The following is an 11,599-nucleotide window of genomic DNA, read 5'->3' as shown; positions in this document are numbered from 1 at the left end:
ACTGCTATGGTCAAGTTGCAGACAAAAACTACCACCCATTGGAAGACAGGAGAGGAATATTTAGTTACAAAAGCAGTCAACAATTCAGGTGTATCTACATTCGGTCAGCAAATAAAAGTTGCTCAACTTGGTTGCTAATGGGACCCACTCTACTAACTGAGGATTTGTATAGAATTCATAGAGGAAGATGGCTTCAAGTAAGGAAACACCTTGTGCTTTTCTTGGGACTAAAAATCTCAGAAGGCCGGTGATGAATGAAAATCTTAGTCCCACTGGTACTGCACAAGGGGCCAGGAGAGCAGCAGCATCATAAGCCTCAGGGTGAGGCAGCCCAGGCAGGGGCATTCTGAGCTGTGGGGGAGGTGGGGCAGCCGGGGTGGGGCATTGTGAGCTGTCAGGGAGGGCATTGTGAAGTGTGGGGTGGGGCATTGTGAGCCACAAGCCTGGGCTTCCACCTGGGCCAGTGTGCTTCAGTCTGTAGATGACTGCAGAAGGAGGAGGACCTCCATCTGTACTCTCTTCAGGCAGTTGTGTCTCTCAGTGCTTGTTGGGTTCACACCTATTAAATAAGCTGGCTGGTCTTCACCCTTCAAGAGAAGTCAACTCATGGGAGGCGGCAGGGTACAGGCATTGGTCCAAGCCATGGCTGGGGGCAGGCAAGCAGCAGACAAGACCATCTCTGCAAGTGCAGCACAGCCTCAGCCTAGGGCAACGGGAGTGTGCAGCCAAAGCTGTGAGCAGAGGCACAGGTGGTGGCAGACAGCAGTAGAAGTGCCCCATGGGGAACATACTGACCTGTTGTGTGTGTCCCAGGGCCAGCCCTGAGTTGGACCAGAACCAGGGGTCAGTGTGTCCCTGTGAGTCTGAGATCTATGAGGCAGCAGCTGGGGACCTGATAGCAGGAGTGCCTGTGGCTGCTGCTGTAAAACCTGGTGAGGTGACTTGTGAAGCTGGTGAAGGCCTCCATGTGCACCACATCTGTGAATGGGAGATGCCTGAAGGTAAGGAGGTGATGGGTGCCTTCTGCCCTTGGCACACTTCTGGCTGCTGTTGTCTCCAGGGTCCTCTGGGAGGCATCCCCAAACTCAGGCTCCTTTCTGCCTGTAGCCAGCTCTCCCAGGGCTGGCCAGGAACAAAAGCTGGCTTTGCCTTGCATTCCCACCCCTTAGTCTTTCCCCACAGAATCCAGTCAGTTTCTTTTCTCCTTCCCTCCCAAACTCCCAGTTCTATCTCCCTCATCTCATTCTCCCAGGCTGGCATGGGACCATTTATTTATGGCTGTTCGTGTCTGTAGCTCTATTCAGTACCTGTGGGACTTTGTTGAGGCTTCTTTGGAATATTCTGTTCCTTTTCTCAATAAAAACTAAAATATCCCAACTTTCCAGTACCCATCCCATTCTTTCTTTGTACCTATCCAGATGGTACCTAAGTGAAGGAACCAGATAAGTGCCTAATTGTTTCCTTTGTTAAAGTAGCTAAATCTCAGGACAATTCATACTGAAATATTTGGGGATTTCTTATCCAAAATCAGAATGCAGGTTGCCATGGGAGGGACTGTATGGGTTGCTTTAAGTCACCTTGATAGACGCTGCTTAGTGTCTTCTAACTAATTTGAACACAGAAGGAAAGAAAATGGAGTTTGCTTAAAATAACTGGGAAAGGTATGAAATATCACCACCAGGGCTGCAGAAAAATGGGTGTGTGTGTGGGGTTACCCCAAAGGAGTTTACCTATGAGGCTCTGAGTACTTTAAAATTCTTACTTTAACACAAAATGTGTCTGCAAATTTATTCTGGTGACTTAACAGACATTATTTACCTCCTTTTTCTAAAAGAGAGGTGGGGATGGTTTGTGGTCAAAACTTTTAAAAGAGTTAATGGGTGCAGCAAAACAACATGGCACATGGATACATATGTAACAAACCTGCACATTGTGCACATGTACCCTAAAACCTAAAGTATAATAAAAATATATATATATATATTTTCCAAAAAAAAGACATAAAATATAAATATAGACTTTGAATGTGTAATATAAAGATTGAAGATTAAAATAGATCTTGCCTGTGCAAGAGTGTTTGTTGCCATGGCTCCCCCTTTGTCCTTCCCCCTCCTGACAATAGCATCTTGTTCAAAGATAAGAAAGTTGGAGTTTTTCAGCCTCTACACTGCTGGGAGAGGCAGAGGGTTGGGAGGTGGTAGAAAAGAGAAAACAATTGGTTGGTTTGCCTCTAAAATTTTGCGAAGAGATGAATCTAAGTAAAAAGAATTCTGGGTAACAATACAGTTCTTGAATAAAAACTAAATTTTTCAAAATAGAAAACATTGTGCCATAAAGATATTAAATCCATTGGCTGTTTGGTTTCATTTAAATGCCAGAGATATTATTACTGTAGAGGAAATGTCTTATAGCTCTTCTATTTAAACTTTGATTGGGCTCTGTATAGCCAAGACAATCCTAAGCAAAAAGAACGAGAACACATGGACACAGGGAAAGGAACATCACACACTGGGGCCCATCAGGGGGATGGGTAGGGGGGCAAAAGGAAGGAGAGCATTAGGACAAATACCTCATGCATGTGAGGCTTAAAACCTCAATGATGGGTTGACATGTGCAGCAAACCACCATGGGACTTGTATACTTATGTAACAAACCTACATGTTCTGCACATGTATCTCAGAACTTAAAGTGAAAAAAAAAAAAAGAACTTTGGTTGGGCTCTTATTTTTTCAGAGGTAGAATAATTAAGACTCATGATGAGTGTGAATTTTTCAAGATATTTAAGAATTTAGAATAAACAAATATGTGAATTAATTCATTATACCTTTATACACAAAGCATGTAAGTATTTGTGTAAACATATTCCACTTGGTGGTGTAAGGAAAGCCTCTGAGTGATTTTACACACCAGTTAATAGATGGGTAGTGTTGGATGAGAGACCAAAAAAGGCTCTTTATTGTCATTCTTTAGGATTACAGCACAGTTTATGTATGTCTCATTTGGCCCTTTGCAATACAAATAAGGCCTATATATATGTTCTTCCTATGTTTTACTAATGAAGAAATGAAGACTTAGAGATCTCACGTGACTATGGAAGACAGCTACTCAACAGAACTAAGGTTCTATGTCCTCAGAATGACATGGAAAAACAGATATGCTTAATTTACTTTTTAAAATTTTTAAAAACTCCAGAATACATCTTATATTTTGCCTATAAAATAGGCCTGTCTTTTAAAACATACTGCTCTCTTGTTTTATTCTATGAAGTTGATTTTACACAACTTAAAGGCAAATTTACCTTTTTTTTTTTTTTTTTTAATAAAGGAGGGTCTCACTATGTTACTCATGCTGGCCTCAAATTCCTGACCTGGGCTCAAGGGATTTTCCCATCTCAGCCTCCTGAGTAGCTGGGAATACAGGCATGTGCCATCTTGCCTGGCTTCATCTTATGTCTGTACATTAATTTCAATGGATAAATAAGAATAAAAGTAGAGGTAGTGAAATAGCCTAAATGCAGCAGTCAAATAAATGAGATGATAAATTTTTATAAATGATCACATCTGTTTTTCTTCTCTCCCTCTATAGATACACCTTTGGAGTCCAACCCTTCTGACCATCCAGAGGCAAGCACAATATTCCTGAGAAAATCTCAAACAGATGGTGAGACAACATTGTTTTTTCTTCCAAGAAAAAGAGTGAAAACTCTTGTTCTTTGATCAGATGTATTATAGAAAGTATTTAGAAACTCATATTAATTTTTTCAACTTTTCACATATTCACTTGTCTTAATATGTGATATACTTTTTTTAGTTGTTACTGTTAGTGAAATCACGTAAACTTTCTGTTTATACATTTTGCCATCTTTTTATCAATGCAATTTGTCGTGTGATGGAAGAGTCATAGATTTATCTTTATTTATAATTATTTGCCCCTTTTCCCTTGCTCCAAAGAGCACATTTTAAAGATAGAACTTAGGCTTCAGCTTGGTTTACATTTAAACAAATAAAAGAAAACATAGCTCTTCATCAACAGAGATTGAATCTGTGATTTTGGACTCCTCTTGCACAGTCCCCTGATCACATGTGTTTATCACATCCAAGTTTATGCTTCTCAAAACTTTTAAGTTATTAACCTTTGCATCTAACGTAATATAAATTTAAACATGCCCTACTCCTGCTTATTTTCCTTAATGTTATGTTAAATCCTCACTTGTTTGCTAAAAAGCCATACGCAGCCAAGTTTTCCAGTTGATTTAAGCAGTAAGAATACAAGTGAGGATCTATAATAATATGGGAAGTAATGCAGCACAGTAAAATATGGGAGTTTGTAACCTTTCTTTTTGTAGTTTGAGTAGACTTTGCCTGTCTTGAGTCAGGTATTTCTGGTTAGAATTTGCATTCATTTTTGCATTACTATAAAGAAGTACCTAAGGCTGGGTAATTTATAACAAAAAGAAGTTTAATCGACTCATAAATCTTCAGGCTGTACAAGCATGGCTTCAACATCTGCTTCTGGTGAGAGCCTCAGCAAGCTTACAATCACGATGGAAGGCAAAGGGGAAGCAGGTGGTTCCACACGGTGAGAGAGGGAGAGAGAGGCAGGTAGAGGGAAGGTGTCACATTCTTTTAAACTACCAGAATGAGAATTTGCTTCTTACCATGGGGATGGCACGAAGCCATTCATAAGGAATCCACCACCATTACCCAAACACCTCCCGCTAGGCTCTGTCTCCAACGCTAAGGGTCACATTTTAACATGAGATTTGGAGGGGGGAAAATATCCAAACCATATCAGAGTTGTTTTTCCCAGTTCCTTCCAGAGCTATGGGCTTCTCACACATACAGACCATGGAAGAGGTAAAACAAAAGCTATTCCATGTCCCTCCCTCTTCAGTGGTAGGAATGTTTGCCTGCAAGGCCCTTCCAGCATCAAAGCTGGAGGTGGTGTAGGAAACAAAGCGTGACCTCTTAGAGCTTTTATTATGCTGGCCTTTTTTTATTTTTGAAAAAAAAAAAAGATTTTTTGTGTGGCAGACACCATGTCCAATCAGGTTTGTATAGTCATTTTAAAATTTAAATTTAAGATAGGTTACTTTCCAGTTGTTTTGTTTTTAGTGACATATTAGTGGATGATCACTAAGTGTGGTTCGAGATGCTTACAGGGATTCTGGTGTGTCTAGAGATAGGTGCCCGGCCAGAAAGTAGTTTGTAGAGCTGTTAACTCTTAGATTCTGGTAAATGAGAAAATACTCATGGCTCATATATGCAAGAGTTAAACTTTTTTATTAGCTAACTTTTTCATCTGTCCTCATTTTTTTTCCTTTTTCTTTTGTACATAAGGATTCTTTCATGTGTATGTAATAGAAACAAAAAGCAAGCTAGGTTCAAAAAGTAAAACAGTTTTTAGATTTTACTTTATGAGATTTATCGTGCCAGATAATTTAAATATAAACTGTTGAAAGTAATTTTTTAAATGGAATTTTTCCTCATTTAGGAGTATTTAGTAAGATGTTTACTACTCCTATTTTATAGTATTTGTATCAGAAGTGACCTTTTTTTTTTCATTCTTAGTACAAGAAAAAAGAAAAAGCAACTATACAAAGCATGTATGTAAACAGTCAAAAAGTTAAGAAATTGATAGTTTGATATAAAAATATGTCTCTCTTGTTTCCTTTAAATTATAATGGGGACCCAGTGGTGATAGCATGGACCTCTTTTTGTATTTTCCCAAGTATCAAATTTATCCAGAGAAATCTTCAGCTTAGTGTGTCCACCTTTTAAGATTTTCTGACATTTAAGTTAAATTTCAATAGTCTGGTTGTGGTATAAAGATCTGCCTTAAATATTTAATCATATTCTTAATCAAATAACAAAAATAGAATAGCTAAGAATTAACAAATAACAAAATAACAAATACAGAATAACAAATAACAAAAATAGAATAACTATCAGCAATGTCTATTGACTTTGTCGTAGCAGGTGAAAGCATTCCTTCCTCACTACACCATGACCTTATTTTTCTCCCTCTGTTTCTTCCAATTGTAGCACACTTTTTAATTAAATTAGTAATATTTATATGATTATGACTATGCAAATTCTATTCACTGCTAAGTCATATGGTGTTTTCACTGTGCCTCTGCATTATATGTCCTTCATTCTTTCTCCGAAACAGTTCTGAAATCTGAGCATTTCTGCACCTTTTCTGGGTCATCTCTTTTTCCCTAGCCTATGTTACTTTACCCAGCCAAATGCAATAAGTAGCCACTGGCTGGTCTGTTTGTTTTCACATCCATTATTTTTTAGCATGAAGCTAATTTTCTGACTATATTTGTTTGCCTGTTTTCTAAGAGCTATTTTCTCCCTAAGTGTTGCACCATTTATCACATGCCTTTCAAAGATACTTTCCATCTGCTAAAACACATCTGTTCCTTTTTTTTTTTTTTTTTTTTTTTTTTTTTTTTTTTTTTTTGCTGTGGGTAGGGGGGCAACTTTCTTTGGCATTTTGTCATTCTAGTTCAATATAGAGTGGCTTTCCCTAGATATGTTCGATGTCTGCTTTTCTGTGCTAGCCCCTTAAAGTCTTTTGGGATCTCACATAACTGCCGTCTTGTGTGGGATCACCTGAGTCCTAGATTCTGTTTCCTGCTGTCCTGTTATCCTCTCTAGTCGTACTTGAGCACATTTTCCTGGGCAGAGATGTTTAGGGATCTGGCCAGTCTTAAAATCCCTCCTTTTTGATAGAGAGTAAACTTCTAGGTTGAATCTAAACTTTATGGTTCTGAAGATATTTCACAATTCTGCTCTCACTACAGTGTTGTTCTTGACTCTATTGCCATTGTGAAATATATTATTTATAACCAAGTTTTATGTATCTGTGGAAGCTTTTTAGAAGCTTCTTGCTCACTGAGAGTCTGAAATTCCTTAATAACAGCTTGGTGGGAATCTTTTCATTTTGTTGAGGCTACTAAGTCTGAAGACTATCTCTTCTTGAGAATTTTTTTATTTTCTCTGTTCCTTTTTTTCTGATAGTCTTGTTATTCAGACACTCAGCTGCTTAGACCAGTATACCTGCATTGGTTTTTAATTTTTCCTCTTTGATTTTTCAGTTTCTGTGGCTTTTTACTCTAATATTTCTATTGAATTTCATACCTTTTTCAGTGTGTTTTTAGGTTTTTTAAATAGTTTTGCTCCTGATTTTGACTGGTCCATGAATCCCTTTTTTCTGTTGTTTTGATCTCTCTTGTTGGAGGCTTCCCTCCAATGTGTGGTGGTCCCTGGTTTTATTTGGAAGCAGGACTTCTGTTAACTGGTGGCACTCAGTGTGAGATTTTGGAAGCCAAACTAGCTTTTCATTTGCGAGACTTCAGTGTATTATCTGGGGATCTTTACTCGAGTCAGTTCAGTTTCTTCTGAGAAAGAATCTCCCAATTTTCTGCCTGGGAAGTGAAAGAATGTCTACTTGCTTTCCAAAAGCAGAGTTAGGGAAGCAACTGGCAGTTCTATTTTTGGTGTACAGTTTTCTTTATATCTCAGGTTTAAGCTGTGGTATTTCTGAACCTAGAAATTCTCAGGTTTGGTATATCCAGAGAACACACATCTAAGTTTCTTATCAGATGGGAGGACAGGTGGACTTGGTGCTCTAACCACAGATTTTATGACCTTGCTGGCTTTTGTTTTACATTTTATCCTACTTTCCAAAGTTCCATTTGCCTGGAAGCTCACAGCCTGCCTTTAGTTCTACAAGACAAACTGGCTTGCTTCTCTTCCAGTCACTTTCTGTGGGGACCAAAGTTGTGCTTCTGTGTTATTTACCACTATTTTATGTACTTTTTATGTCCCAGCATTTATTAAAAATCATCTCTGTCAACCTTCTCTCCTGATCCTGTGTGTAACCTGTATTTTATGTATGAGTAACGAGATTTCCGGAGGCAGAAGAAATAAATTTGTGGTCAATCTATTATATTTAATCCAAATTTAGGACCTATATTTACATGTGAATCAAAGTTTAATTTCAATATAATTAATGGTATTAACCCAGACAATTTTTTTTAGTGATGTATCTGTAATAAGCATATTATACTTTTCTCCTAAGGCCTTGTTTAATATTTTTACCCAAACTTATACCACCATATTATCCAATTACCTCACAAGATAGATGGAGCTGTTTTCATGAATGCCCAAAGTGTTAGAAATATTTAAGTTAATTAAAATTTGTTTATTTTTAGCCTGGTCAACATAGCAAGAGCTCATCTCTACAGAAAGGTTAAATAACAAATTAGCCCAAGGCATGGTGGCATGTGCCTTTACCTACTCAGGAGGCTGAGGCAGAGGATCGCTTGAGCTCAGGAGTTTGAGGCTGCAGTTAACTGTAACTGCACCACTGCACTCCAGCCTGGGCAACAAAGGGAGACCCTGTCTCTGAAAAAGAAAAAAGTTATTATTTAAAAACATATCTAAAATTTGTCCTGCCAAAAAGGAGAGAGGAAAATGTAAACTTGAGTTTTCATTTTATTTTATATTTGCTGGGAAGAATGCTGCAGTTTATTTATTTATATATTTTTATTTCCATAGGGTTTGGGGGAAACAGGTGGTATTTGGTTACATGAGTAAATTCTTTAGTGGTAATTTGTGAGATTTTGGTGTACCTGTCACTTGAGCAGTATCCACTGAACCCAATTTGTAGTCTTTTATCCCTCACCCCCTTCCCACCCTTTTCCGTGTGTCCTCAAAGTCCATTGTTTCATTCTTATGCCTTTGCATCCTCATAGCTTAGCTCCCACATATGAATGAGAACACATGATCTTTAGTTTTCCATTCCTGAGTTACTTCACTTAGAATAATAGTCTCCAATTCCATCCAGGTTGCTGGAAATGCCATTAATTTATTCCTTATTATGACTGAGTGGTATTTCTTAATCCGCTTGTTGATTATTGGGCATTTGGGCTGGTTCCATATTTTTATAATTGCAAATTGTGCTGCTGCAAACATACATGTGCAAGTATCTTTTTTGTATAATGACTTCTTTTCCTCTTAGTAGATACCAAGTAGTGGGATTGCTGGATTGAATGGTGGTTTTACTTTTAGTTTTTTAAGGAATCTCCACACTGCTTTCCATAGTGGTTGTACTAGTTTCCATTTTTACCAGCATTGTAGAGAAGTATTTTCTTTTCACCACATCCACACCAACATCTATAATTTTTTGATTTTTTGATCATGGCCATTCTTGCAGGAGCAAGATGGTATGGCATTGTGGTTTTGATTTTCGTTTTCCTGATCATTAGTGATGTTGAGCATTTTAGTGGTATATCTTCTTTTAAGAATTGTGTATTTATGTCCTTAGCCCACTTTTTGATGGGATTGTTTGTTTTTTCTCTTGCCATTTGTTTGAGTTACTTGTAGATTCTGTATATTAGTCCTTTGTCAGATATATAGATTGTGAAGATTTTCTCCCATTCTGTAGGTTGTCTGTTTACTCTGCTAATTGTTCCCTTTCCTGTGCAGAAGCTCTTTAGTTAAGTCTCACCCTGTTTATCTTTGTTTTTGTTGCATTTGCTTTTGGGTTATCGGTTATGAGGTCTTTGCCTAAGCCAATGTCTAGAAGGTTTTTCTGATGTTATCTTCAACAATTTTTAAGGTTTCAGGTGGTAGATTTATGTCCTTGATCCATCTTGAGTTGATTTTTGTATAAGGTGAGAGTTGAGGATCCAGTTTCATTCTCCTGCACGTGGCTTTGCCTATTATCCTGGCACCGTTTGTTGAATAGGGTTTACCTTCTTCACTTTATGTTTTAGCTGGCTTTGTTGAAGATAAGTTGGCTGTAGGTATTTGGGTTTATTTCTGGGGTTTCTATTCTGTTCCACTGGTGTATGTGCCTATTTTTATACCAATACCATGCTGTTTTGGTGACAATGGCCTTATTGTATAGTTCAAAGTCAGGTAATGTGATGGTTCCAGATTTGTTGTTTTTGCTTAGTTTTGTTTTGGCTATGCGAATTCTTGTTTAGTACCATATTTTAGGATTGCTTTTTCTAGTTCTGTGAAAAATGATGATGGTATTTTGAGAGGAATTGCATTGAATTTGTAGGTTGCTTTTGGCAGTAGAGTCATTTTCACAATATGGATTCTACCCATTCATGAGCATGGGATGTCTTTCCATTTGGTTGTCATCCATGATTTCATTCAGCAATGTTAGGTAGTTTCCAATGGCATACCAAAAAGGTAATCTGCCACGATCAAGTGGGTTTCATACCAGGGATGCAGGGATGGCTTAACATATGCAAGTCAATAAGTGTGATACACCACATAAACAGAATTAAAAACAAAAATCACATGATCATCTCAATAGATGCAGAAAAAGCATTTAGCAAAATCCAGCATCCTTTTATGATTAAAACCCTCAGCAAAATTGTCATACAAGGGACGTACCTCAATGTAATAAAAGCTATCCACTACAAACCCACAGCCAACATAATATTTAGTGGTGAAAAGTTGAAAGCATTCCTCCTGAGAACTGGAACAAGACAAGGGTGCCCACTCTCACTACTCCTATTCAATATAGTACTGGAAGACCTAGCCAGAGCAATCACACAAGAGAAAGAAAAAAAGGGCATGCAGATCAGTAAACAGGAAGTCAAATTGTCGCTGTTTGCTGATGATATGATCGTATACCTAGAAAACCTAAAGACTCCCCCAAAAAACTCCTAGAACTGATAAATGAATTCAGAAAACTTTCAGGATACAAAATTAATGTACACAAATCAGTAGCTCTGTTATACCCCAACAGCAACCAAGCTGAGAATCAAACCAATAACTCAACCCCTTTACAACAGCTGCAAGAAAAAAAAAAACCTTAGGAATATACCTAAGCAAGGAGGTGAAAGACCTGTACAAGGAAAACAGCTTTAGTGTTTTTAATGTGTTAAAATGATGGGCAGCAGGTACAGTGGAAGAAGTCAGTGGTTGGGCATTGGTGTCCAACGGGTACTGGACCTTTGATGGTAAGGCTTTGGTTTTGACTTACTAAAATATGAGGTATAATTATTTTCTAGTGTTTGTCATTAAACCTTAAAACTACTAAGTAAACCCTTCCATTTATCATTAAAGACTGTACAATTTCATACTCTGTGATTTATGCTGACTGAAGTTAGATTTGTTTCTATTTTTGACTACCTTAAATAATACCTATAAACAGTAAACTGTTAGTAGTGTTTTTGCTGTAACTAAATGTAGTAAGACTTACCTTCCAAATTATAACTGAATTAATTTGTCAAACACTTGTTGAACTTTTTGATTTACTCAAAATTTTATGCTGAGCAGCTGGAGGTAGGAACAGTTAGGGCCCTCCCTTACTCTTATGGAGAGGCATACTTTCTCATGAAGGGAATACTCTGCTAGAATTAGTATCTTGTAACCAGTTAGTGTACAAAAAAACATGTTTTGGTGAGGCTACTGGCAAAGAGATCCAAGAGGGTAGATGGAGTCAAGCTTGCTGAAACAAGGAAGGAGAAAAGCATTATTCCAGGCAGAGAACGGGGTAGAGCAGGAAAATGCCTAGGTGCAGGTTAGATGATTTATAGAATGAAATTAATCAACTTTTGAAA

At 37.8% G+C, this 11,599-nt stretch overlaps 1 pseudogene; it reads left to right on the top strand.

Moving 5' to 3' along the window:
• The first annotated feature begins 778 nt into the window (after positions 1-778).
• LOC100600559 overlaps positions 779-11,599 on the top strand; it is a 47,848-nt pseudogene continuing 37,027 nt past the window's right edge.

Source organism: Nomascus leucogenys, chromosome 18 (genome assembly GCF_006542625.1).
Source record: "Nomascus leucogenys isolate Asia chromosome 18, Asia_NLE_v1, whole genome shotgun sequence".
In the NCBI taxonomy this organism is placed as follows: Eukaryota; Metazoa; Chordata; class Mammalia; order Primates; family Hylobatidae; genus Nomascus; species Nomascus leucogenys.
This window is presented reverse-complemented; position numbering and strand designations above follow the sequence as displayed.